Below are 7,512 nucleotides of genomic sequence, written 5' to 3'. Positions count from 1 at the left end.
TTTCGTTTACCACCACTCACTTCCACACCAAGACAAACACAACTGGAAAGGGAGGGAGGACTTCACTTGGTCCTCACTGCAGAACACAAGATCCAGGGGGCGAGGTTGGATCCAGATCCAACTCCTCCCACATTACATACACCTAAACCTACCCATCTCCATATCCTGATCCCTAAACCCACCCATCTTCACCCCTAAACCTACCCATCTCCACCCCTAAACCTACCATCTCCACCCCTTAGATGTGGATCCAACCCCGCCCCCTGGATCTTTGTTCTGCAGTGAGGGACTACTGCGCAAACTAGATGATTCGAGCAGACCGCACACTTGTCGATTCTAAGAACGATTTCACAGTGACAGGTAATCTCACGGACACTCGCGAGATCAAACGTGACTAGAGAAGAAAAACAAATAGAAGACAATCAACGTTAATTGTCAGCTGGCTCTCCTGGCGCGCGTTCTGTTTCACAGGGAAAAACAAAGTATAAAAAAGAATATGGGTGATGTTCTCTGCTTTTGTGGCATGTTTGTGGCTGCCAATTTTCAGCTATAGAAGCACGTAACATCCGGTATTTGACGCTTGCTCGCTCTCATTGGCTATCGAGGGGTATCACGTCAGAGGCAGCCTGATCAAGAGTTGTAAATATCAAACATGTTTAATATTTACGATTTGAGTTCGGAGATGCTCCGTCTCGATCGGGAGCAGATAAATAACCGTAATGACGCCACACAATAGATTTTGTGGACAAAAAATTGCTTGCGACAAGCCGCAAATCGGGTCACACCCCCCGATCGTTTGGGGGTGCAAATCGGGCTTAAAATCGGCCTTAAAATCCACTAGTGTGCGGCCAGCCTAAGATGAAAATCAGATCGACAATATATACAGTGTTAACAGAGAGATACAAAGAGAATCCAACAGACAGAGTGACAACAAAGAACAACATACTGTAGAGAAAGACAGTAACAGCAGACAAACTGCACACATACTCTAAAACATTCTCAGATTGTTTCTTTTGTTTTTACTGTATGTGTAAATTTGTTATAAACGTGTGCTCTTTAAAAAGTAGAAAGTAGTAATTGTGCGTGTCTGTGGGTGGGGCTGTGTGGGTGAATGTGTGCTGGTGTGGCTACAGTGTCAGGCCTGAATTTTAATTCCAGTGCACACAGCCTCTCTAGTTTTTACTCTATTGTCCCCACAGTGTTTGATGAGATAATCAGGCTGTCTAATTCCTCTACTAGTCAACATCATACCTCTGTTTTCACTTCTGAACCTCACTCTTCATGCCTTACTCACAGCCTCTCTAGTTTTGACTCTGTTGTCCTCACAACGGTTGATGAGATAATCAGGCTGTCTAATTCCTCTACTAGTCTTCTTGACCCTGCACCTGCCTCTTTACTGAATAATCGGTTGACTGCTTTGTCACGACCCATCACTCATTTCATTAATACGTCAATGTTATCTGGAACTGTACCATCTAAGCTTAAGATTGCTGCTGTGACCCCGGTTTTCAAAAAGCATGGTCTTGATCCTTCATCCCTAAGTAGCTACAGGCCTATTTCGAACCTTTCTTTTCTTTCTAAGAAATTAGAAAAAGTTGTTGCCTCCCAATTACAGGCAACAGCACACAACCTCTATGAACCTTTCCAGTCTGGCTTTCATCCATTACACAGTACTGAAACAGCACTGTTGTACCTCAGGGTTCTGTCTTGGGCCGTCTTCTTTTCACTATTTAAATGTTACCAATTGGACAAATAATCAAACACTCTGGGTTTAACTTCCACTGTTGACATTCAGATTTATTTTAGCACACCCTCCACCTCAGTGTTTCCTCCGCCTACATTAACAACTTGCATCTTTTTTATTTTTATTTTATTCTTTTATTGTTTTGTGAGTCTGGCCCTCTGCAATTGATTCTTTGTGATGATTTCTTTATTACTTGATTGGACGATTTTTTTTTTATTCCTAAAAAATATAGTAGAATTTATTTCAATCAAAACGTAAAAGTGTTAATAGATGAAAATTTTGTAGTTGTTATTCATGTTGGACCATTGAACAATAGTTTTTACATTTGCCATCACTAGCATTTGTTTCTTCTTTAAGTTCTTTAACTATCAATTAAGACAGTGTTGTAATATGAAAGATAGTATGTATACACAATGATTTCAATACAGCCTTGAGGTAAAGGTACAATATCTTAGTTCGTAATATAAACAGTGAGATATTTTATACTTTATAAATAAAGCATTCAAAGCTTCAGTTATTCTTGATGGCTAAAAATCTAATTTGATCTGTGACTCTGATTTGACTTTTTAATCGATTAATTTTATTTTATTGTAAAGCTGTCCTTTGTAAGTGACAAGTCAGATTGTGAGGTTCGTAAAAGCAGGACAGGAAAAATAAGTCCTTTACCTTCAAACTAAACACAAACAAACAGACACTTTTCTGCAAAAGCAGACCACAGCAGGTTTCAGTTTGACTGCTGAGTGTTCGAAAACAACTAAATGTGGGTGTGGACAAGGAAAGTTACACTTTTTTGGTTGAAGAATCACACCAGATTTCACATTTCAGGAGACAGTGTTATTAGATCGGACTTTGATCTAGATCCCTGGACCATTGAAGAAAATGTTTTACATGTTTGTTTTGATCTGTTTGTGTTGGTGGCGTCTGACTGGTAAGTTATAAATGTATATCAAATTTCTTTAAGTTGTCAGAGTCTTAAATCTGCTGCTAATGTTCTAATTAGAGGATTTGCATTTGCAGTTATTCTCAGATAAATGAACCCTCTAGTTATGTTCCAGCCATTTTGACCTGGAGAAAATTTGATTTTTTCCTGAAAATACTATATTTTTGCATTGGACTAAAAATGGAACACCACATTAGATTAAGGATTTTCAACACAGCATAAGGGTTAAACATATTATTGTGAGATCTACTTTGGATTCAGGCCCATATTTCAGTGAGCCAATAGTGTAATGTCCAGGGCATATCTCTCTTTTTTGTTGTCAAGTCAAGTCACCCTTATTTATATAGCGCTTTCAACAATACAGATTGTGTCAAAGCAACTTTACAGTATCAAATAAGAAAATAGTGTGTCAATAATGTAAATGACAAGATTAAACACTCAATTTGCAGTTAAAGGCATTTCATTATTGAATTCAGTGATGTCATTGTCCAGCTCAGTTCAGTTTATATAGTATCTGTGCAATCAAGTCGACGATATCGTTGGTTGTTCCAATGTCCTTCAAATGAAATTTAGGTACAAACTCAACCTGATTTCAGGATTTGTAAATCAACAAGAGCCTTAATTTGTGACAAAACCTTTTTTGATATTTATCAGGTGTGTTTGGTGAGTCAGTGTCAGTGATGGAAGGAGATTCTGTCACTTTACACACTGACGTTACTGAAATACGTAAAGATGATGACATACTGTGGAAATTTGGAGCTGAAGCATCCCTCATCGCTGAAATCGATACAGCTCATGGAATCTTCTCCACATTTGATGTTCCTGATAAGAGATTCAGAAACAGACTGAAGCTGAACAATCAAACTGCATCTCTGACCATCAGAAACATCACAACTCAACACGCTGGACGTTATGAACTAGAGATAATTGGAGCAAAATGGTCATCAAAAAAATTCAATGTTTCTGTCTATGGTGAGTAGAGATCATTTGTGCTGTCATTCATATATTCTTTTTTAATTAAAGGTGACCTAACACACACAGTTTCACCCAATCTCATGTTAATCTTGAGTACCTATACAGTAGTACTGCATCATTCATATCTCCAAAGCGTCTTTAGTTTTATCATATTTATAAAGGAAAGATACAGCTTTACGATTCTCTCCGGAAACAGCCGAGCTCCTGGAGGCGCGCCGTGGGAGGAGCTAAAGATTGATTAATTTTTGATTTTCTGCTGAACAAGTGGAAACACATTTTGGTGGCAAGCTTAACTAGTATTGAACTATATTCCTTTAAATATTGACATACTGAAATGTGCAATTGTTTTATAGTTTAATATGATAGAAACACTCACACCACAAACACACTACACCGAACATAATATTTATTTAGATTTACCCAGATTTCTGTTTATTTTCTCATGTTTTCCAGCTAGTCTGCATATTCCTAACATTACCAGTGACTGTTCATCATCATCATCGTCATCATCATCATCATCATATTGTTCACTGGTGTGTTCAGTGGTGAATGTGAGTCATGTGACTCTCTCCTGGTACAAAGGAAACAGTTTATTGTCCAGCATCAGTGTGTCTGATCTCAGCATCAGTCTCTCTCTACCTCTGGAGGTGGAATATCAGGATAAAAACACCTACAGCTGTGTGCTCAACAATCCCATCAGCAACCAGACCACACATCTGTACATCACTCAACTCTGTCAACCATGTGCAGGTATGTTGGTGTTGATAGTAATGTGGATTAACTAAGCTCATCTCTCAGTTATATAGTGTTGAAATTTGACAGGGTTTGTTGTAGATCAGACAGACTAATTCAATCACACTAATGCCTCATTTTGTTCATTACAGTTCAGGGGCTACCTTTATTGTACATAGTGCTGATTTCTGCTGCTGGATCTCTTTTGATTGTAGCTGCAGTCGTGATGTGCTGCATCTGCAGGAAAAACAGGTCAGGAGAGCAAGCAATTAATTCTACTTTGCATGCATGTTCATGACCCTAAATGAGAAAAAGTCACAAAAGTTCAAGAAAAACAACATAGGTTTAATAGTATTTCAGATAGAGTTTAAAAAGAAATTATAGCTCATTTTTACCATCTTTGGCTGACAAAATATTTTTCTATATTGAAATGAGTGGGGGAAAGCTAAATTTTTAGCTCCATAGGATAGTAAAAAAATAATATAACCAATAAATGTTATTATGTTGTGTCTGTAGAGTTGCCGTAGGACATTGAAATAGGTGGGTCAAACTGACCAGGGAACAGTACGTTTTTTTTTGTACGACAATTAAAAGTACGACAATTTTTGTGGACATGTCAAAACACATCAGCGTGTTGAAACTTTGCATGCATGTTCATGACCTTAAATGAGAAAAAGTCACAAAACTTCAAGAAAAAAAAACAAAAAAAAAACATAAGTTACCTGATATTTCCAACAACTTAAAAGTCAAATCGGGTCATATTGACCCAGAACAGTACATAAGGGTTATACAAATGGTAATCCATACACCAAACATGGTTACTACACTTTTACTACAATAAAACCATGGTTAATTTCCGTAAGGGGTGGTCTGTGGCCTACTAATTTCAATAATTATTTGTTTAAAATTATATATGAGCAGTTTTAATTATTAATAATTTGATTTGTTATTCTAAATAAACATAGTAGGCAAAGTCATCCATCAGATTTTCATAGGAAAAAAGGATAAAATGTTGTTGTGCTGCAACACACGTGCAACACATGTTATACCCAAGTTATACTGCAACAAGTATGTTTGCTGTTGCTTTTTATGTGAATGGAAGCCATTCTCAGCATAGAAGCTGTCATGACAAACCTTCAAAACTTACAATCTGTTTGATCATTTCATTTTAAAAAAGCCATGTGATGAACTGCATGATTAACGGCCTTTATTAGCCTATGTTCTGTAATAGCAGTAGCTCTTTGAAAAATAAAAAAATGTGGATTAATTTTTGCACCTATTACATTGATAAATTCTTGTTGTAAAGGTTATTCTTAAATTTAGAAACTTGGTCTTCTATTTTCTGTTGTAATACCTGGTTCCTAACTGAGTTTGTGTTTCCTTGCAGAAGTCAAAGGAGGAGGCTGTGTACGAAAATGTGCCCCAAAAAAGATGATGAAATCTGTATCTACTGGAACTGATGTTAGAGCTCATACAGATTCCTGAATGTATCTGTATTACGTTATTTACTGCTTGTTTTCTTGTTACTATGCTCTGCTGGACATTTTGGCAATAGCACAAGCGCACCATTGCTCTCTAGTGTTTAAAGCAGAAACTTGCCTCTCTAAAGATAAGAACTTCTAAAATGGCAGCTGATTAAATTTTAAGTTCATATTGCTAAGGACTGAGTTGCTTAAAACTTTCATGACAATCTTACAGATTGCAGCCATTATGAGACGAGTCTCTTTACAAAAATATAATTTACAAAACGTATTTACAAAAATATGTACTACCATTTAACATCATTTTGTTGGTTTATCATGATACAATTTCAAAATCCTGTAGAAAACAGTTGAATATTATGATACATATGCATATTAATACATAAAAATGCATATTGTTGTTTTACCAGTAAATGTTAAATCTCTTTTTTTTTTTAAACATTAAGAAATATTCTTTATAGCAGTGAAATGCTTATTCAGAAGTCAGAAAATATAACAATAGAAAAACATATTTGGCATTTTGTTGCAGTTTCTATCCACAGTCTTTATTTCCAACAAAATCACGCATTTATTGGTAATACATACTATTTGATATGTAAAAAGTAGTATAAATTTTACTTTTTAAATTAAGAAATCAGATTTTTTTTTCAAGTTTTTGTTACTATCTTTGACTATAATATGCAGAAAAAAAAGATCAGATTTTGGCTGGATTTGAGAAAAACTGAGAAGCGTCCAGAAATCTTGTAAATCAAGTTACAAAATGTTTATCTTGGAAGAATATCACTGCATGGAGACACAAAAAACTATTTACACACAGATGCGAATTAGATTTATACTAGAATCATTGCACTTATTGGTGAAATAATTAGGCTTTGTGGAGTGCAGCAAGCTTTTCAGGTATTTCTTCAGTGAAAAAGAGCAGCTTGTCCATCTTCAGACCCTTTCCCTCAGTTCGCTGCAATCCCAGGTTCATGTATTTATTATACTTGTCATACACAGCAAAATATCCAGTGTTGTTTAGAGTTGTTTTTATGGTGTTAATTTATCAGAGTTAAAAAGTGTTGATTCTGGTGTTGATTTGAATGGCATTAACACTTGCAGTGTAAATCAGTGGTCGGAGTCAGTGTAATTACAGCGAGTTGACATAATTGACACTGGTGATGAGTTGATCCAATTTCCGGTCCTTGCACATTATTTCCTTTTTGATTAATGGCGGACAACCACGAGGAGAGGACAGTGTTCAAACAGGTATAATATTTTATAACCACTTAAATTGACCAATTTTCATGTTTAGTTTACGTTTCTCACCATTCAGAATAATATTAGTACATTTCTCAACATTGCCAGAGTGCTAACAGTATTTCTTTTCAGATAACGCTACAGACCACCGACAGCATCTCCAGGCCAATTTAGCTGCACCACTTGTTTAGCAAGCAAATTGAGGTAAGAATGGCATTGTTTGTTAGTTAGCCGTTTTAAACGTAAGTTTTCTTATATTTGAGAATCTGGGGTAGATAACAGGGTCATTTCTGTGATTTGTGTAACTTGACTGTTTAATGAGTTAAATTAACGCAAATAACGCAGCATCCATATTCCCCTTCTTGGGGGCTCACGTTATTTGTGTTGCCAAAATAAGACAT

At 36.2% G+C, this 7,512-nt stretch overlaps 1 long non-coding RNA gene across 1 annotated transcript in view; it reads left to right on the top strand.

The window, feature by feature from the left end:
* LOC107747854 (uncharacterized) overlaps positions 1–3,202 on the top strand; it is a 12,481-nt gene extending 9,279 nt beyond the window's left edge. The window contains exon 3 of the long non-coding RNA XR_001640842.1: positions 3,114–3,202. This is a non-coding gene — a long non-coding RNA (uncharacterized LOC107747854). The remainder of the gene's footprint in view (positions 1–3,113) is intronic.
* The last annotated feature ends 4,310 nt before the right edge of the window (positions 3,203–7,512 follow it).

Source organism: Sinocyclocheilus rhinocerous, unplaced genomic scaffold, assembly GCF_001515625.1.
Source record: "Sinocyclocheilus rhinocerous isolate Xijiao unplaced genomic scaffold, SAMN03320098_v1.1 scaffold6909, whole genome shotgun sequence".
Lineage (NCBI taxonomy): Eukaryota > Metazoa > Chordata > Actinopteri > Cypriniformes > Cyprinidae > Sinocyclocheilus > Sinocyclocheilus rhinocerous.
Note: the sequence above shows the minus strand (reverse complement) of the source record. Positions and strands in the feature narration are given on the sequence as shown.